This window comes from Mesocricetus auratus, unplaced genomic scaffold (genome assembly GCF_017639785.1).
Source record: "Mesocricetus auratus isolate SY011 unplaced genomic scaffold, BCM_Maur_2.0 Super-Scaffold_100006, whole genome shotgun sequence".
NCBI classification, from domain to species: Eukaryota; Metazoa; Chordata; class Mammalia; order Rodentia; family Cricetidae; genus Mesocricetus; species Mesocricetus auratus.
This window is the reverse complement of record NW_024429190.1, coordinates 103,378,524-103,398,510: the sequence shown is the minus strand read 5'-3', so window position 1 is coordinate 103,398,510 and position 19,987 is coordinate 103,378,524. Positions and strand designations below refer to the sequence as shown.

Genomic DNA, 19,987 nt, shown 5'->3' with positions numbered 1-19,987 from the left:
AAAGCTGGTGTTGGGGTTGGGGATAGGGAGATGGGCGGGGAGAGGGACAGGGAGGGGGACAGGGAGAGGTATCAAGGAAGGGGCCCAGCATAAGATACAGCCTTCAAGAATGCCCTTGCCAGTGGCCTAACTTGGAGTCCTCTTCTAGTAGGCCATCTAGTTATGAATTTATCAATGGGATAACCCACTTATGAAGCTGATACTTCTTGGTCTAGTAACCTCTCATTACACCATCAACTGTGGCCAAGCCACCAACAGGAGCGTATGTCACATAGAAATTATAACATTCTACCCGTTCGTCCCCTTGGCCCCCAATATCCCGTGTCCACCCCCAAATGCAAAACATATGCCGTCTATCCCCCAAAATCTCCAATATCATGCCAACCCCAGCCTTTGTCAAAAGTTATAGAATCCCCCCCCCCAGACTCAAGGCACACTCCAAAGTGCAAATCCCTATAAATAAAACAAACTTCATACTGCTGGCATGCGATGGTGGGTTAAAATGTACATTTCCAATCCCAAAGCATGGAGCAGGGCGTAAAAAGGAGAAATGGCACCGAAGCAAACGAAGAATCCAAGATCGTAGATACCTGGCTGTCTAGTGATACCTCAGGCACACAGCGTTGGGATACGAACCTCCAGAAGGGTTTGGGTGGCCCGGCCTAAGACTCGGTTCCCCGAATCTCGCGAGACCTCTCTAGGGCTCGCTCTGAAGCCTGCAGCTTTTCTTAGCAGGTAGCCATGCTCTTGGCTCCTGGAATGTCTGGCTTCCTGGGTTCTCGCTGAATCTCCGCCCTCACCCTCATGGCTTCGTGCATTCACCCTCCATCCAAGGGGCCGCGTGCCGGGAATCTGAACCTGCTGCTGCGTGTTAAACGTGGATGGGAGCCTCCAGAACCCTGAAAGTAGGGGGGTCTGTGTGAGTAGCAAACCACAGAAATGGGGACAACGCTGAGATGTGCCAAGGGCACTAGATGTACCTGCGCCCCGACACGCGCCTCTAAGGAACATTTAAGGAAGAAACCATGCCTGATGTGGTGGGACACACACTTTTAATCTCAGCACTTTGGAGGCAGAGGCAGGCAGGTCTCTATGGGTTCTAGGCCACCCTGGTCTATGTAGTAAGTTCCAGGCCAGGGGAGGGAAGAAAGAGAGAGAGAGAGAGAGAGAGAGAGAGAGAGAGAGAGAGAGAGAGAGAGAGAGAGAGAGAGAGAGAGAGAGAGAGAGAGGGAGAGAGGGGGAGGGAGGGAGAGAGGGAGAGAGGGGGAGGGAGGGAGAGAGAGACAGGAGAGAGAGAGACAGGAGAGAGAGAGAGACAGAGAGAGAGAGAGAGAGAGAGAGAGAGAGAGAGAGAGAGAGAGAGAGAGAGAGAGAGAGAGAAAGAAGTGACTGACATCTGAAGAGGCTAGAGGACTTGTCCGAGGTCACCCAACTGCTGAATGGCATTACTGGAACTTGGCCCCAGGCTTCTTTCTGTAGCCTACCTAACAATTATGTAATGTTACACAGGAAACAGAACATGTGGAAAGAGTAACCCTGAAGTCAGTGGTTTGAAACCATCATGGCAAAAGAATCTTCTAGGAGTATGTAGCTTCCTAAAGGACCCAGCAGACACAGAGGCCTGTGCAGCAGGTGGAGACCTTCAGTTTCTTTCGTTCTAGAATCCCCTGATGCGGAGATAACAGTTTGCAAGCTTAGCTTGGTTCTTAAGCCCTCCATTCATCTGAACAAGAGCAACAGTGGTGTTTTGAGCAGCCAGAGCCCAGCCTGGGGTCCGAATGAGGGCTGGGAACAGGGAGGAAAGGCTGAGACTAGATCTAAATACCACAGTGAGGTAGGGGCTCCTTAGTTTCAGGACATACATCACTGAGTTGGCTAGGAAGTTGTAGAAACTCATGTGTAGCAACTCAGCAGAAACCCGGCGACTTAAAACAGCTAATTATCTCATAACTCTGTACGTCACGTTCTGACCTCATTGTCTCTCAAGATGACCAGGCCTCTGTTTCCACCTGTCTTCCATCCCAGAGGCTACTCTGCTTGTCCCTCTCATTTAGTTTTCTCATGTACCAACTCCAAAAGTCCTTCCCAAGCGTCATGTCTCTGGCTTCCCTACTTGCTTCAAGTGAGAGTAACTTCTCTGCTTTTTGTTTTGTTTTGTTTTTGGTTTTGCTTTTTTTCCCTTTGGAACAGGGTTTCTCTGTGTGGCCTGGCTATCCTGCAACTCGCTCTGTAGACCAGGCTATCCTGGAACTCAGAGATCTACCTGCTTCTGCCTCCCGAGTGCTGGTACCACCCTTTAAGTTTTGTCTATTACTTTTATATAAAGCCAGGAACAGTAAGCTATGGGAGAGTCACTTGATCTAGGCAGAAGGATTGCGTCTCATTTGCATTTGTAGAAGAAATTATTTCAGAGTGACAGCTGGTGGTTACAGAATGGTCCTGGGCAGGAGGAGAGAGATGGGAGTTGAAGTCTGGACTCTAGGAGCCGTGTCTTGGGATCCTTAGGGATGCTTTTCAGTACTTGGATTTCATCACCTGTAAAATGAGACATCTGGGCTCTTGGGCTCATCCTGATCCCCCCCTCTTCCTTCTTGTTTTTTCCATGATCATATGCTCTCATTCTGATGTCTCCCCGGCAAGCTTTGCCAATCAGCCATCCACTCTTCCCTGCTGTGCCTGGATGGTGTCCTAGAATCCTTTTGACACGGCCCTCCAGGAAGTCACCACCAGTCCGGTGATGCTGGCACTGGGGATGAAGCCTGTGCCATCCAAGCACTGGGAGGTCTCAGTTCATCCCCAGATGCCACAATTCTCTCAAATGAGAAATTATCACCTCCCCTGGCCAAATTGCTGACAGCCAGTTGGTCTTGGCTTGGCTTGTCACATGGACATCTGGGGAGCAGTTTCGGTTCTCAAGCCACAAATTGAGGTGTGGTGCAAAGTCACTCTCTTTCCCTCTCATTAAACTTGGTTCCCAGTTTGAGCCCTTGGTTCCTAAGAGTTGGAGCAGAGTAGACCAGGGTGTGGTGTTCCCAAAGCCTCTCCCTGGGTTAGTCCATATTCCAGAGCCCCAGGCCCAATCGTGGCTTGCCGTTAAGGGGTTCCGGATGCCCCATGTGACCTGCCCGTGAACGTCACCTACGGTGGGTGAGAGCTGAGTTTGCAGTTGCCTTTGGATTCATTAAAGAAAAGACCGGTTGTACCCCATAATGAATTTGTCCTAAAGCTCAGCAACACCTAGTCACCGTCTCATGTAGGTCTGGGGGCCTTGGTTAATTCTCCAGGCCGCCTTCTATTTACACAGCTATCAGAGATGTAGCTGTGTCTTTCCTGTTGAAGCAACTAGACCACACAGTCAGGTCAGGGGAGAAATGGATGAACGTGGAAATTCCTGGAGTGAATATTTGGGAAGAGACACGTGTCTTCCCCTATGGCCAGTCGCAGCTGGATTATGGGGCTCCGCCCACCCGGATATGGGGCTCCGCCCACCCTCAGGGAAGTGAAAAATGTGTGTGTAGGGAGTGCCACCTCGCTGCCCCGCAAGCGCTGCCCTTTGCTGTTGCGGGTGGTGGCGCATTTTTCCGCCGTGTTTGCGTTTGCTGATCCTTCCGGGCAAGACTGGGCGCAGGTTGCTCGCCCTGTGTTCTTTGCTCATGATGCCCGACCCCTCCACCCCCCCCAGACAGCGGGAAAGACTTCTTACCTTTACAGTTTAGGATCCGGGAAGCCATGAGGTTGTCTGTGGATCTTGGGTGCGTCCTCACTGCAGAGTGATTTTTAGTGATACCTGGATGTGGGATTTCCCAGCTTCCACAAGGACCAGTGATTTAATATCTGTTCTTTATGCATTGCCAGTGTTATATATTTTTATTTTATTTTTCAAATAACTACATAAAAGATAAAGAGAAAAGGCCTCTGGCCTCACTTGTCCTGGGCTCCATTTATCCCCTGAGCACTACGTTCCAGGGACTTAAAAGCCAGGAGGCTGTGCACTTTCTTATTTTGTGTCCTACTATTGCCTATGAGCACTGCCAGCCGCTTCTCCTGGGGAGCGGATTAGAAAGTCACGTGGCGTCAGCTCTGTGTTCAGTGCTTATCCTGACTCATTAAGGCAAACATGTCGAAAAGGAAGCAGATTTTGTGGTTTCCTCGGGTCTGATCCAAGCATGCCTTTCCATAGGAAGGCCTGTGGATTGAGCAACAGTCTTGGACTGGTTCTTTCCCTTGTCTCAGACGTGCTCGTTGGCTGGGAGGAAGGGTTAGGATGCACCCCCTTAGTCATGGCTGCTCAGGTGGCCTTTTTTTTTTTTATTGTTCAGAAGTTGGAGAAGGGGGAATTGTCTTTCTTGCTTTCTCTCAGTCCCATCAATCATCCTGATAAAGTGAAACATTTTCTGTTTCATTGGTGAGACACTTTGCGTTTTGCTGGTGCCGTGCGGTGTATGTGGTTTTTGGAAAGCCCCAGCTGGCTGGTCTCTGGAGACCACCTTCCCCTTGGAGTCAGAGTCACAATTTCTCACACCTGTATCTAGTCTGAATCAGTTAGCAGATATTTCTCTAACCAAAGGATTTGGAGTCCTTAGCAGGGTTATCTTTGTTGTAAGGCTCAGGAGCCTTGCACCTGCGCTGTGGTGGCTTTGCGGATTATCCAGGGAATTTAGGGTTCATGGTCTAAAATTCCTGGCAATTCTTATCCCAGGGTTAGAAATTCTCAGGCTAGCGAATGTTGTGGCTGGGAGTGTCTTTAGCTACTATGCTATCACTGCAACAAATGCCTGAGGTGATCAACTACAAAGAGTAAAGAGTTGGTGCACAGTATCGGAGGCGATCAGGCATCATGGGCTAGCCATGATGCTTTGGGACCGGTGGACATACAGGACAGAAAAGCGTGGTGGGAGCACATAGCAGAAGAGAACTTCTCACTTAACGCCTGGGAAGGAAGAAGAGGGGAAAGGAAACCATTATGTGAGGGACCAGTAAACCACAAGGGACCTTCGGTCCCCTTCAAGAGCATCTCCAATGACCCCAAGACCTCCCACAAGACCGTGCTTCCAAGAATTTCACCAACTTCCATTGTACCACACTGAGTACCAAATCTTCACCACATGGGGCATTGGGAGATACTTAAGATCCAAAATTGACGCATTCTGCACTGGACAGACTCCCACAATACATTCAGTCTATCTTCAGGGACTCAAAGAAGTCTTAACTATTTCAACATTATTCAAAGGCTGAAACACAGGGTCTCCTCCAAGATTTAGGGTGGACTCAGCTTTAAGCCTCTGAAAAACTTCAAATGAAAACTTAACGTTCTTCCAAGATATAATGGTGTTGGCTCAAGGTAACACTTCCTGTTCCATAAGGGATTAACGGAGTAATATTATGATTGACAAGGGGAAGTTGTGACCCAGAGGTTCAGTGGGTAAAGGCATTTACCACCAAGCCTGATGACCTGCAATTGTTCCCAAAGACCCACATTGTAGAAGGGGAGAACTGACTCACACAGGTTGTCCTATGTATACACATACATACACACATACACACAGTGGTATCTACACACCACAGTATGCACTATAAACATGTGCAACGTCTCCCACACAAAACAAGTAAATTAATACAATTTGAAAAGGATGATTAAGGAGTCAGGCCAAAGTGAAACAAGATCCAACAGGACAAGCATTCTATCCTATAGCTCCATGTCCAGCTCCTAGGACTCAGTGTGGGAGGATGAGGGCTCTTGAAAGTATGGGCATCCCTGGGCCCCATGGCTTTATGTCACATGGCCCCTCTGTAGGGCAGGTTTTCTAATCAGCCTCAGGATTCCTTTGGGAGGGGCAGGTGCTGTATGCTCTGACCTCTCTTGCTTCCTGACATTCAGTTCTGGGGTTTGGCTCTACTCTCCCAGTTCTCTGCATTGCCCTTCCAGGGGATGCGTACAGAGAATCTGACTCTTGCGTTTGCCTCCCACTCTCCATTTGAGACCTCGGTGGTACCATTATGAACTCATAACCCTTGAATTCTACGTGCCTGCAAAAACCCAGCAACATGTGGGCAGCGCTAAAGTCCATGGCAAATGCTAGCTGCACTTAGGCCCCTTTGAAAGGCTGCACTGACCACTCAGTGTCCTGATTCCCCAGGCAGTCCTGAGTGATCAGAGACCACAGGGGTTCTTTTTGAAAGACTATTCCACAGGAAGGATTTGAAATAAAATTGTAGTCTTATGCCTATGAGCTTGTGATGGAGGTGAGATGTAGCTTTTCAGTCTTTGAGGTGCCCTTAACAATCCTTCCTTTGCTCTAAATCCCTTGGCTTCATCATAAGGGTGCCAACTACAGCAGCCTCCTTGGCTGAAGTCTTCTGGGAATACCTCTAAACATCTTCTTTTTCTAGTTAAACCACACACCCCTAAATCTTTCCACTCTGCTTTTTGCCTCTAGTTCTCACTGTAAATGTGGCTGAAAGCAGTCAGCAGCGACCGTGCCGCAGACGAGGGCATCATTGCCATGAAGCTGTAGCCCATCACCGTTAAGCTCAGCCTCCCACATGGTCTCAGAACCTGGAAAACATAATCCAGATTCTTTGTTGTGGTAACTCCCATTCAGTTTCAGTAGAGTCCCCTTTACTGTCCTCGTTCCTATCAACATTCTTATGTCAACCATTCCTCGGCATTAAGCTCTGCTTTCAGAAGAATTCTTTATAAGGTGTGCTCGAGACTGAGCTCTCCAAATTCCTCCTGCAAACCGATTCTAGAGGTTTTCCTACCTACCCTCAGGGGTAGCAACTGTGCTTCTTCTCAGCCCCAATTTTTCTGTTAGTTGGTGTCCATTGTTGTATCTAGCATCCCAGATAACCAGCCTATAAAAAGGAAGGGTTTATTTGGGTTCAAGATTTTGGAAGTTTTGCTCCATGGTCACTTGGAGCCTTTGGAGCCTTTGTCAAGCTGATACATAATGGCATGATTGTATAATGGACCAAAAGCACTTAGCTGAGAGCTAGGACACAAGGGAGAGGATCTGGGATCCTCACACCCCTCAGAGATATACATTCAGTGGCCAGAAGGCCTTCCTATAGGTCTCATGTCTTAAGTCACCATTATCTCTAAATAGTGCCAATCACGTAAATTGAATCCTTATCACATGGACCCTTGGAGGATACTTAAGAAATAAAATACAGCACGATACAGAGTTCCAGCACTGTGAGTCACATAAGGTGTCCCCTGGGCAAGTGCTCTGAAAGCTGCTTTGCTGTGCCTTTGCCCTTTGGGCTCCTATAGCGTAGAGATGCAGCTCCCTTCCAAGATGCATGTCCCCAACTCCTGAAACCTCACTGGGTAAATCTACTGAACCTTTAAGGTCATGGCAATGGAGCCTAACCCAAGCAGATCGTTCCCAACCTTCCTTGTGCTACTTAACTTACAGGGAAAGACATATTCAAGCACTCAGAATGACTTAGAAATATCTGAAAACTAGGAAAAATTAGATGCACTTATCAATATGTTAAAAAACCCTCAATTTTATGATAATCTATATACACTAGCACTCTAAATAGCTAGACCAGCAGAATTTCACTTCAAAATTGCCATGAAAATAACTGTTATTTTGAGTGAAAGAAGCAACCAAGTATTGTAGTAAAGTATCTGATTTCTGTTGGTGTCAAACTTACAGGGCCTTTTCACACTACTTGAGCTAGTCTCCTTGTTGTATGAGGGGGAGCTTGGCACCGTGGTGCATGCCATGCAATCTGAGAACTCGAGAGACCGAGGCAGACAGACTGCCAAATGTTCAAGGCCGGCTTGATCCATGTAGTGGGTTCCAAGATGGCCAGGATTATACAGAAAGAGCCTGTCTTAAAATTCCAAATAAACAAAGAAAGGCAGATACTCCCCCCCCACCAAAATAATAATAAAATTCAACAAAATAATGAAATTTAAGAAGAGTTTAGTGAAAATCAAGAGCTGATCATTTTCAGTTGTCTGTAAGCCCTGTTTAAGACTCTCTACCTGCACAGGTAGACCAGTTGTCCTGTGCACATTTTAGCCATTGTTCTCTCGTGTGTGCCACGTGTGGAAAGGCTACTTGGTGCCTTGCTGTGGGGTGCGATGGCCACACAGCCCATACTGGGAGGACAGGGATGATGTCAATGAAGAAGACTGGGTAGTGAAAAAAACCAAGAGTGTGAGCCACAGCGAGCCATGATGCTTGCTGTAGATTGGTGTTTGGGGGAGGTGGAGGTGGAGGCATTAGGACAATGAAAACAGAGCCACAGGGCTTATGGTTGAAAGAAACGGGGAGCGGGGCGGTGAAACTTTATCTTCCTTTGTGTGTGTCTGACAGTGATCGGCGTGAAGTTCTAGTTTGCTAATTTTCTTTCAACCAGACTTGTCTTTAAGCCTGTCTCTCGGCCAGGGCCAGACCAAGATGGCTGCCCTCGGTGGGCTTCTTCGATGATGCTTGCGCGGTGGTGTTTTTCATGTAGAGCCAGCACTGACGTTAACTATGGCCCACGAGCCCACTCCCCAGTTTCAATTCAGGAATCTGATTCTTTTACTGATGCTGTATTACCCTGGAAGATGACTCACGTCACAGAAGCATCAGGTAAAGATGGAGATCTGGTGTACCAGCCTGCCTTCACATCATGTCCTGAAGGTCCCAGTGCGCAGAGGGAATCTCCATCTGGCTCTGCAAGACCGTGGTGCTGCCATTTTGAAAACTTCTGCTCTTTTCCTTACTGTTTTAAAAATGCACTGCTGTCGACAGCCCAGCTACCCAGCTGACGAGAATCAATTTAGCATTCCTCAATTGTACATGGATCCTGGGAAGATATCTAATTCCGTGCTATAAATGGACTTGTTTCCTCCTTCCTCAAAGCTCTAGCCCTCCTTAGGGAGCCTCCAGCGATGAGGAGATTGGCTGTGTCACTTTGACAGCTCACTTAATTTCCGGTCTCACAAGTCCAAGGGTGAGGTGTAGACTCTGAGGAGCTGAAATGCCTAGAGTCATCTCAGTGACACGCCTTGGCCACCAGTGGGAGGCCAGTGCGTAGCGATGACCTTCCCTGTGTGTGTGTGAGAGTGGACCAAACTGAAAGGCCTTCCTGTTCTGCATACCCAATGAGGCTGCATGATTTCCCCGGGGACCAGGGACTTGTTAAGTGGCAGAATCCTGACAAGCATTGACTGGACTGCAACCCTATCCAGAGATGACCTTGGCTGTGCCGACATCACACCTTGTGAGTGGAGCTCACACATAACGATTGCATTTTCCAGAACTTCACCCTGATTTTTCCATAGGAGAGCACTGGGTAGCATAGAAGGCCTCTGTCAACTACAGGAGAAACGTGACTCAGCCCTAACAACTTGAACTCTTCAGGGCTCTAGCGTCTTGAAGCTGTCCGGGTTCTCCTTTCTCATTCCAAGGCTTGAAGGCTAATGCTTTGAGAGGATGCTCTTACCTAGTGACCAGTGGGCTGTGGTGGTGGCCTGGGTGTGGGGGGATTGCTAGTTATGGCTTATGCACAGCCCCAACAATATGATTTTCATATGAAGGAAAGATTATCTACATTTTAGGTCTAAATGAGATGGAGGGCTTTATGTGTTTGTTTTGATACAGTATTCAGGATTTTTATTTTCTCTTCCCTCTTTTTTTTTCCGAGGTGGGGGCGGGTCTTGATATGTAGCTCTAGCAGATCTGGAACTAGCTATGTGGACACATCAGGCCTTGAACTTACAGTGATTCTCTGGTCTCTGGCTCTCCAGTGCTGAAATAACAAGTGTGCACTTCTGTGTCCAATATGCATTTTAAAGTAACTCTTCTTTTATTCATTTATTTAAGGAATGCTTTGTATTTTAAAAGTTCACATGCAAAGTATTAGATATCATCATGTCATTTTCAAACTGTATTTTAGTAGAGTCTCCTCTCCTGTACCCACCCCCCCAACCCTCGTTACCCATGATGCCCCTCCACCCCACCCTCGTAAACTACCCTACAGCTCTACCCTTTTTCCTGCCCCATAGGCTAGTCTTTTGATGTCAAGAAAAGGCACCACCATCAACACACAATTGCTCGGGCTCAAGAGGCATGCCGTCAGTCTCAAAAAGAAGCAAAAGCAGAAAGACTTTGTAGCATTTTGGGTAATTGGTTCTGTTGTAGTCAGTTGCAGTGCGTTTAGAGGTCTCCTCAGCACATACCGCAGGCTGGACATGAGCACTTGTGTGACTGGGAGCCTTGGCTGGGCTCCGTTGGGGATTAAAGACTCAAGAACTCTCGTGTCCATGACTGAGTCTGGTGAATAAACGACAGATAGCAAAGGGTGGAGTTCCGGTGGGCACCGCACTGGGGGAACTGGGGGTAACGGGGTGGGCGTCCCATAGGAGGTAGCCTTGGAGCTAAGCAGATGCCCTAGGGTAACCTGACCCTGCCTGCTGGGCAGCTTCTCAGCCATAACAAGCCATGCCTCCCTGTCCCTGTTCTCTCCACCCCCTGCTCTGTATCAGCACCCTTACCCCCACTACCCATTCTCATCTTGCTGCTGGTCCTCGCCTGTCCTCACTGAAGGCTGAGCCTCGTGCACCTCTGCTTAGGCAACTCAGGCTGAGATGAATATCAGTCCCTGAAACTGGCCTCACAGCCACGCCCCTTCCTTAGCACACACTTGAGCACTGCTTTCTTGACAGTTAGCTTCCTTCTTAAGTCTTCCAAAGCCCAGTGTCCAGGGCCCGTGGTTGTCTTGCTCAGTCCTCTGTCTTGGGCACATGCTATGGTGACTGTTTAGCAGATTTTAGTTGAGTGGACGCTTATGGGGAGGGACCCTGCATGAGTCTGACTCCTACACGACGTGTAATTTAGGTACTGCTGGGTACAGGAAGCTTGACGGGGTACGTAGGTAATTCATTCATCCACTTGGGGGTGTGGCAATAATATATGAAAACAGTGTGAAGAACTCTCGTTCTCCCTGGCTTAGTTGAAACGAGGAGACATCTTGTGGTATGACAGATAGGTAGGTTGACCCACATTCTTCCCATTTTACATCCAGGTAGCCAAACCCCGCAGGACTTCTTGCCTGCCTGGATTGGAGCAGGTGAGTGATGTGTACAGGGAGTTTGGGTACCCTTACCCCCCATCTCCCAATGTCACCATGGTCCGTGAATGGGGCGGGGCGGGGGCGGGCAGGCTCTCAGGAGAGCAGGCCGACCTCAGAGCCTGCTCAGGTGTGGCAGATCTGTAAGGAGGCAATCCTTCATTCTTCAAACTGCTGAGCAAGAGCGGCTCACGTAAGACGTGTGCCTGTGGAAGCCACACGGGAGCCTTGCACACCTCAGAGGACTCGTGGCAGGGCCAGTCCATGCACTGACGTTTTATTGAAGGCTGCATCACTGCACAGATCGTCACCGAGGAGAAATGAGTGATATTGCCTCCTGTGACATGGTGAGGAGAGAGGCCGAACCCAAATGCACAGTGATCCTTGCAGAGTGGCAGTCAGTCCTGGGATTCTTATGAGGCCCATTGATGGGAGTTGTGTCCCACACGGCCCTAAAATGAGCAAAGGGCTTATAGCAAGCAGGATAGAGTGGAGGCTTCCCTTCACACATTATGTACACTAGTCACTGCTGACTGCCTTTTAGCTTTTACCGTATTCAAAAGAAAAGGATTACCAGAGTGGCCTCAGAGCATCAAAGCACAGCTAGTAAAAGCAAGGGCGACAGGAAACTACTTAATGGCAACAGAAAGCCTTTTATTGCATATGAAAAAGCATGACACAAAATGGCATACACAGAGCCATTCTGATTTTTTTTAAAAAAATGTTTATGTTCAACTTTGTGCAAAAACAAAACAAAACAAAACAAAACAAAAAACCAAAATGCCAACTCACACCCGCATATTAAAGCCATGCTTTTTGTTGTTGTTAGGAGTGGTGTTGTGGTGGAATTAGAGATGTGTTTTTCATTTGGAGTATGTGCAGCGCTTTTTGTAATGGGTGTTAGGTTCTTGCATTAAGCTGATACAGGCAGTTAGGCTTTGGAGTTGTGTAAACACAAGCTTTTGCTTTCACTATTTTTTTGAGATTGAGTTGGTGTAGTCACAGCCCTGTGGATAATAGGCATGGGCAGATCAGTGGTGCCAGCATAGACCAAGAGCATGCTGTGTGGATCATTCCAGACCCCTGAGGCCCTCACAGCAAGTGGCCACCAACAGGCGTGGAGTAATGTCACGGGGAGCTGGAGTCTTCATGCTAACATCATGTACATGTCTAGAAGTCTAGAGTGATCCCATAGAGAAGTGGCTGTCCTGGCCAGCATTGGTGTCTCCATGGTACTACAATAACCAACCCACGAGTTCTGCTCTGGATATAAAGTGTTTACTCACAGTGTAATGACATGCAGGGTATTAAATATGGAGTGTGTTGTTATAATCTGTGCTGAGTGTTACAGGAAAAAAACACAACCTCACTAAGATGCAGTGCGAAAGAGTAAAAAAAAAAAAAAGACACAACTTGGCCTAGGAATGAGCTCTCTAAAGATGCAAGTAGTGTAGACTTCAAGTTCTAGAGATTTTCAGTTATCCACCCCGGCTGCCGTTGCCTGGGTTGCAAACCTGAGCATGGTTTGTGCTCGCTACCAAAGCCCATTATCAAACAGATCATAGGAATCAATGTGCTTGCAAAACAGGTCTTTATTTCTGAGAGTAAATGTACTTTTTGATGAAACAGTTTTCTATCCAAGATTGTGGCTTAAGTGACAGTAGAGTCATCATTTGCTTTAAAGGGTGGGAGGAAAGAAAGATGCTGATTTGGTTTTGGAGCTGGCGTGGCTTAGGAAAGTGATTCTAATTACAGCCTATGCTTTGTGTAATTTGAGGGAGACACAGTCTTGTCCAAAAAGAACTAATAGGGACGGTGGAGAGGTTTCAAAAGGAATGCCTGCCCGTAATCCTGGCTTGAGTATCCACTGTTCACTGTCCAGGGGGAAGAGCTCTGCCATCCTCTAGGGACAGAATTCTTTGTCTACACAGCAGCAGCTAGGCTGTGGGGATGCCCACTCCACAGCTGGTTGCCTTTGGTGCCGGTCAGTGTTTTCCATCCCAGAATATTAACTAAAAAGTGGGGTTCCGGGCCCCTTTCTCTGAACATTAGACAGGAGAAAGGGACAATGGGTAAATGCTTTGAGTTTAGTAGCAAACAGTGAGAACAGATTCACTTCACTGGGCACCGATAGTGAAGGAAAGAGATTGCCTTGCGTCTTCGTCTTTGTAGCTGGCTTTACGTTGCTGGCTTTAGCGGGTGAGGAATGGCCCATGTCATCCGAGAGCCAGTGATGTGCATGAGGGTGATTCCTCCAGTGGGGACTCCTCTCTGGTGACTTATTCCCCTTGTGCCCCCTACACTGCACAGGCTGAACGTGACAGGACTGCTCTTGATTTTCTGACGCCAGGGTGTGTCTGTATGCATTATATCTGACTATATCGCCCGAGGAAGGGGATGCTTTAAAAATACTTGGTTTTATTTTTCATATGATACATTTTGATCATATTATTTCCCCTCCTCTATCTACTCCCTGATCCTTTCTACTTCTCTACTCACCTAACTTCATATTCTGTGTGTGTGTGTAAAAATAATTTTAAAACCACAAAGGAAAAATAGACAAACTAAAAACAAAAGAAAATCAATAAGATAACGAATAATAAAATACACACACACACACACACACACACACACACACACACACAAAACAACTTCCTTAAAAACAAAAACCAGCCCCCCACATACCCATGGAGTTTGTTGTGTGTGTTGACTGGCTGCTTCTACACATGGAGCCTGGCCTGGGCTGTGGCTGATATCTGTAGTGACATTCCTTTGGAGAAAACTGGTTGCCCTTTCCCCAGCAGCTACCAATTGAAAATAGCTTCTTGGCTAGGGGTGGGACTTAGGTCTACTTACCTTTCTCAGTGCTGGAATTTGTCTGGCTTGAACCTGTTCAGATCTTGTTCATGCTGCCGTAGTCTCTGTGAGTTAATATGTGCATCAGTTCGGTTATATCTGGAAGACTCTTGAAGTCACCAGGTATACCCACATAGATGCCTGCTATAGGGGAACATCTTTTAAAATGTTAACATGTCGATTATAAGCTGTACCAGTGTTAGGGTTTTGTTTTTGTTTTCATGCTTGCTGATGGATATAAGTTGGCTGAAGGGTGTGGGGGAACCCTACTTGTTTTGCAACTTTTGTATGAACCCAGAATTATTTCTAGATTAATTGAAGTGATAGTGTTCTTAAGATTCCTTCATCCTAAAGTTGGTATACGGCATATTCTAGCCGTAAACATCAATATCTTGATAGACACGAGTAAAATGTAATGATAATATGTAAAAATAAGATATGTGAAATGAATTTGGTTGGAGACTGCTTTCAGTACCAGTGCTTCTCACAGAGTCAGCTGTCACACTGCTGGTGTCACTGACTTTTCTGTGATGAGAGCCAGACGATGATATTCACCGCAGCCTGTTTGTGAGAGAGTGTGATGCTCTTAATGAAGAGCTTGGTTATGTCAACAGTGGTTCTTCGATGCACTGCAACACTGGACAGCAGTGACTGTGTTAGGATACAATGTGTTTGCCATTATTGTTGTTGGTATCATTGTTTTATTAATTGCCCTGGAACTGGTGACCCTCCTGATTCAGTCCCTTGAGTGCTGGGATTATAGTAGCGACTAATAGTATTCTTGATATGTGGGGAAAAACAGATCTCAAAAGAGTATATGAGGAAAATGTGTTTAGACATGCACAGGAGGATGGAAAAGACCCTGTCCCCAAAAATAAAATAAAATGAAATAAAACATTGTCATAACCTATATGCAAAAAGACAAGTTCTAATTTGTTGGAGGACTGTAAATAATCTTTGTCTATATTTTATTTATGTCAATTTCCTGCTTTACTGACAACTAGCATTACTTGTTTAAAGAAGGCAAAAAGCCATTGTCCTCACCATCACCACCCAAATTTAAAAGCAGCTGCCGGTATGTTTAATGTCCTGTTTCCCAGGTGTGGGTAAGGAAAATGGTGTGTTCGTGTGCAAGCTTTGTCTCCTAAAAATCACTGTTGAAGTTCCTCTTTCTGAAAACACACTATCCTTTAAAGCGTCTCTTCCTTTGAAGTCCATTCTTCTGAATCACACTCAAATCACAGTTCAGAACCTCGTGTCATATTTTTGCCATTGGTGTTTTGTGGCACGGCATTATTTGGATGTGTAGTGTTTCCAAAGGCATTGCCGGTGAGCAGTAATTCCGTGTGTGTGTGTGTGTGTGTGTGTGTGTGTGTGTGTGTGTGTGTGCAGGTGTGCCATTCATTGCCCATTGCACAGAACAGAACAGAACCATGGGGTAGCAGCTGATTTCCTCATAGATGCTTCTAACTGTGTATAATTTCCCACTTGATATGGGGCTTGGTGCTGTGTTTCCAACATTTCCAAAATTGCAAGCTGTGTACTGTTCCTAAAGCATAGGCAGACTGGCAGAGATAGCTGCACAAGGGAAGGAGAATTCCGGAAAGGCTCGAAAAAAGGGTGTTTTAGGAAGGAGCAAAGCCACTTACCCATTCACACTTTTGTCCATCCATTCATTGATCGTCACTGGACGATAAAGCTCCTGTTACAGGGTATTTCAAGAAGCAGTGGGGACATGAGACATCCCAGAAAGACTGAGCACACAGGTAGCTAATGAAGCCAAGTAGCTGTGTGCTTTAAAATTAAAGGTTTATTATTTTCATTAAAGAATGGCTTAATGGGGGAGACTATGAATAGACCTTATATACACAGCCAGGTTAGTAGGGGAAAGAATGATCTTTTCACAGATACTGGTGTACCTGGTGACGCACATGGAGAAGACTCTGAGCCTCATGCAACATGCGAAAATGAGCTCTAAACCCTAAATGTTATTTCAAAGGCTGTGTGTACCAGGTAATCCCATAAAACTCTCTTAGGAGAAAGAGTAAATTTGAATCTTCACTGTGACCTTGGACATGGCAATAGGTTCTTAGACATGAGAACAAAAGCATGAAAATAAAGCAGAATAGAGTTAGTGTATTGGTCTTCAAAACTAAAGCCTTTTATTGCTGCAAAAATCACTATCAACAGAAGGGAAAGGGGACTAGGGAGATGGCCCAGTTAGTTGTTAAGGACATTTGCTTTGCTGCTTGTGCAGAGAACTGGGTTCAATTTCCAGCACACGCAATTGTGACTCCAGTTCTAAAGAATCTGATGCCCTCTTCTGGACTCTTTAGGTACCAGGCACTCATATAGTGCACAGACACACATGCAGGCAGAATACTCTATATTCATAAAATGCAATTAAGAAAACAATAGCAAAAAGATACCTTATAATTATAATATGGGAAATAGTTAAAATCACATTTATATATGTAAACATGGCAAAGGGCTTACATCTAGAATATATGGAGAATTCTTTCAACCAAATAAAAAAATTTAAAAATGCGTAAAGGGTCAGATGAACATTTTCCCAAAGAAGATAGATAAATGGCTAATAAACACATAAAGGGATGCTTCAATTTATTCAATTTCAAGAAAATGTAAATCAAAATCGCATCGGGGGCTGCAAGATTGCTCAGTGGGTGATGGTGCTTGCCGCCAAGGCCACTAACTGAGCACACCAACCTCACCCCTTCCCCTCTGGCCTCCGCTTCTCTATGAGTACACAGTCTCTCTTCCCCCCTGCTTCCCTCCCCGCTGTCCCCACTCTCAATTAAGTGCAGTTTTAAAAACCATACCGAGATGTGCCATCTCACACCCATAGGATAATTACAAACAAAAAGCTAGATAATAAATGTTGGCAAAGATGGGGGAGAAATCAGAAGCCTCACACATTTCTGGAAGGAATATAAATGGCAGATTGGTAAGGTGTACAATTGGGTAAAACACCAAAACCATTAAAACTAGAATTTCATCAGCGATTTCAGTTTTAAGTGTCCAGTCAGCGCCGTCAAAGGAAGGGACTCGAACCAGCATTGACACAGCAGTGTTCTCTGTGACATCACTCAGACTAGCTAAGAAACAGGAACAGCCCAGGTACCCTCAACAGGTGGAGAGTCAAACACGGTAAATGGATTCAAGGGCTATTTTTCCTCTGGAGCATCTCATGCCTGATACCGTGTGGATGAGCCTTGAAACGCTGTGTCAAGTGAAAAAATACCATAGGATTCTTCTTATATGGAGTACCTTGTGGAAAGGAGCTCACAGAGAGAGCAGAGCAGCCAGCAGCTTGGCAGAGGGGAGAGGGGATGGTGTTTGAATGGCCAGTAGAATTTCAATTTGGGATGATGCAAGTTTTCTGGAAGTAAAGCAGTTACTGTCCTACAGCATCGTCAACCAAAATCGGTGACACAAGACGGCATGCTTATAGTGGCTAAGAATGTTTCATGCCATGCATATTTTACCACAGCGAAAGTGATGTGTGAGCTCCAGACTTGGTCGAGAAGAAGAACCTTGCTTCACAAACAGTTTTTTGGACATGGATTCATTTTACTTCCGGGGTCTAATGTATTGGCGAGATAGTTTTGTCGCTTTTATTTTCTAATGGAATTGTGAACTGCTGCTGTGGACTCTGTGTAGCAGTTACTTTTCTGTTGATGAGATAAAACGCAATGGTAGACACAATTTAAGGAAGAGAGACTCTGTTTGGCTTAGTGTTCCAGGGGGATAGGAGTCCATCATGGAAGGGCAGGGGCGTGGCATCAGCAGCGGGCATGGTGTAGATGCCGGAAGCTGAGCCCTCACACCTTGAATAGTAATCACAACCCAGAGAGAGCAAACTGGAAGTCGGAGGAGGCTTTAACCTTGTAAAGTCTGCTTCCAGGAATGTACTTCCTCCAGCAAGGCCACACCTCCCAACCCTCCCTAAACAGGGCTAGCAACTGGGGACCACGAGAGCTGATGAGGGATATTTCTCTTTGGAACTACTACACTGCTAACACCAAACAGGTATCAAAGCTCCTCCCACTCTCAGATATGTTAGTTTGGACCGATTGGTCCTGGAAGGCCAAAGATGTCTGTAAAATCTGTCTGTCTATCTATCTATCTATCTATCTATCTATCTATCTATCTATCTATCTATTAATATATATGTATATATATTACTCAACCTTCACTTCTTATATGAATGCCAACTCAATTAAAAATGCAGATCCATAATAGTTAAAGGAAAACAGCAAAAAAAAAAAAAACCACACAAGAGGAAATTTGTGATCATGAGTCAGGCATAGAAGTTCTTAACTCTGACACTAAAACCTGATCCTTTAAAACAGAAAACCAAGCAAATTTATAGTTGTTTGAAAGTTTGAGCTTGCTCCTCAAATGACACTATTCAAAATCTGACAAGATTAGAACAAACTGTGGAGTATCAGGGAATATTTGCTGGTCTATAGCAATGGAACTGTATCCAGACTATGTAAAGGACTTTTGAAACTCAGGAACAAGAAAAAAGCGACACTGGTTTCTTTTCTGTTGCTGTGATAACAACTTATAGTGGCCACTGAGAGGAGAAAGGGGCTTTTGTTTGTTTGCTTGTCGTTTGATTATGATCCTAGAGGGCTGGAGTCTATCAGAGTGGGGGGAAACATTGTAACAGGCGGGGTATACAATGTGGCAGGAGCTGAGGTTGGCTGATGGCAGTGTATGGGCACTCAGGAAGTAGACAGAGAATAGTAAATAGGGAGAGGCTATAAACAAATCTCCCTGGCAGTGACCAGCTTCCTTCGGCAGCCAGCTTCCTTTGGCAGCATGGCGGCTCCTCCTCCTAAAGGTTCCATCACCACCATCAAACACATAGGCCAAGGAGGCACCTTTCACATGCAAGCTACACAGTTAAGTTGAGCAGACGTTTTACCGGAGATGTTTCAGTGGTAAATATGTTCAAGAAAATGTGTCAACATCATCAGTCATCCAGAAAACAAATGACGGTAGCATGGGGAGGCATCACTACAAACCTATGAAGATGTCGAATATCCAGAACCCCAAATATTAAATGTCGAGGGAAGCTTCAGAGCAAATAGGGATGATCCTATATTGCTGTGAAACTACATCACCACTTTGAGACATAGCTTGACAATGTCTTAGAAGTTGACTGCATACCTAAGCATGTCTAACCATTCTGATTTCAGGCATATATTCAAAGCTAATACAGGTTATGTGCACTGGATTGCCTGTATCTGAGTGGTTGTATTAGCTGATTTGTAGCAGCCTAAAACTGAGGCCAGCTCTAATACCATTCAATAGGACAAACAATGGTATATCCATGTATTGGAACGCTATTTAGTATTACAAAGAAACATGTTGCCATATGCAGAAACATGCCAATGCAGATGTACAACACCAAGTAAAAGAAGCCAGACTGAAAATACCAAACGTTATGTTTTATGTATATGGCGTCATGGAGTGGGAAATCATTAGAGTGCACGAACAGATTGCATACTTGAGCCTGGTGATGTGTGCCCTGGGTTAGGAAGGAGGAGGCACGTTTAGAGTCTCTACAAAACCATGCAGGAGTGACAAGGGCTCTGATGGGAACCATGGCATTCTTGGGAGAGCATGATGGTCAGGAGTGCTCTCCTTCAGGCTAGGGAATTCATCAGGGCTTGTGGAGATGAAAAGCAGATCTCACTTGCAGGGGACAGTTAGGTGAGGGGGACCTTGGGGACGGAGAACTTTCAGATGCAGAGGTTTCGAGTCCTCCTTCCTAGAACTCAAGGAATGGCTGGACACTTATGGCCGGAGTTCAGCAGGGCTATGGGTGTTGACAGACACAGGGGTCTAGCTTCAGAAAGGCATGCACTTTAGGGAAGCTTTGTCAGTGGCTGCCTGCAGGGACCCAGGCAGGCAGCGCTGAGAAGATGTTTAGTTGTTGATGGTAAGGGTGCGAACTGGACTTGGGTGTGAGGATGGATAGGTCTCAACGGGGAGCTCTGGAGTTCTTCCTTCTTTCACAGAT

The 19,987-nt window shown here is 46.0% G+C and overlaps 1 protein-coding gene across 1 annotated transcript in view; it reads left to right on the top strand.

The window, feature by feature from the left end:
• The window catches only part of Cacna2d3 (calcium voltage-gated channel auxiliary subunit alpha2delta 3), an 812,900-nt gene that overhangs the window by 148,306 nt on the left and 644,607 nt on the right, over positions 1-19,987 (top strand).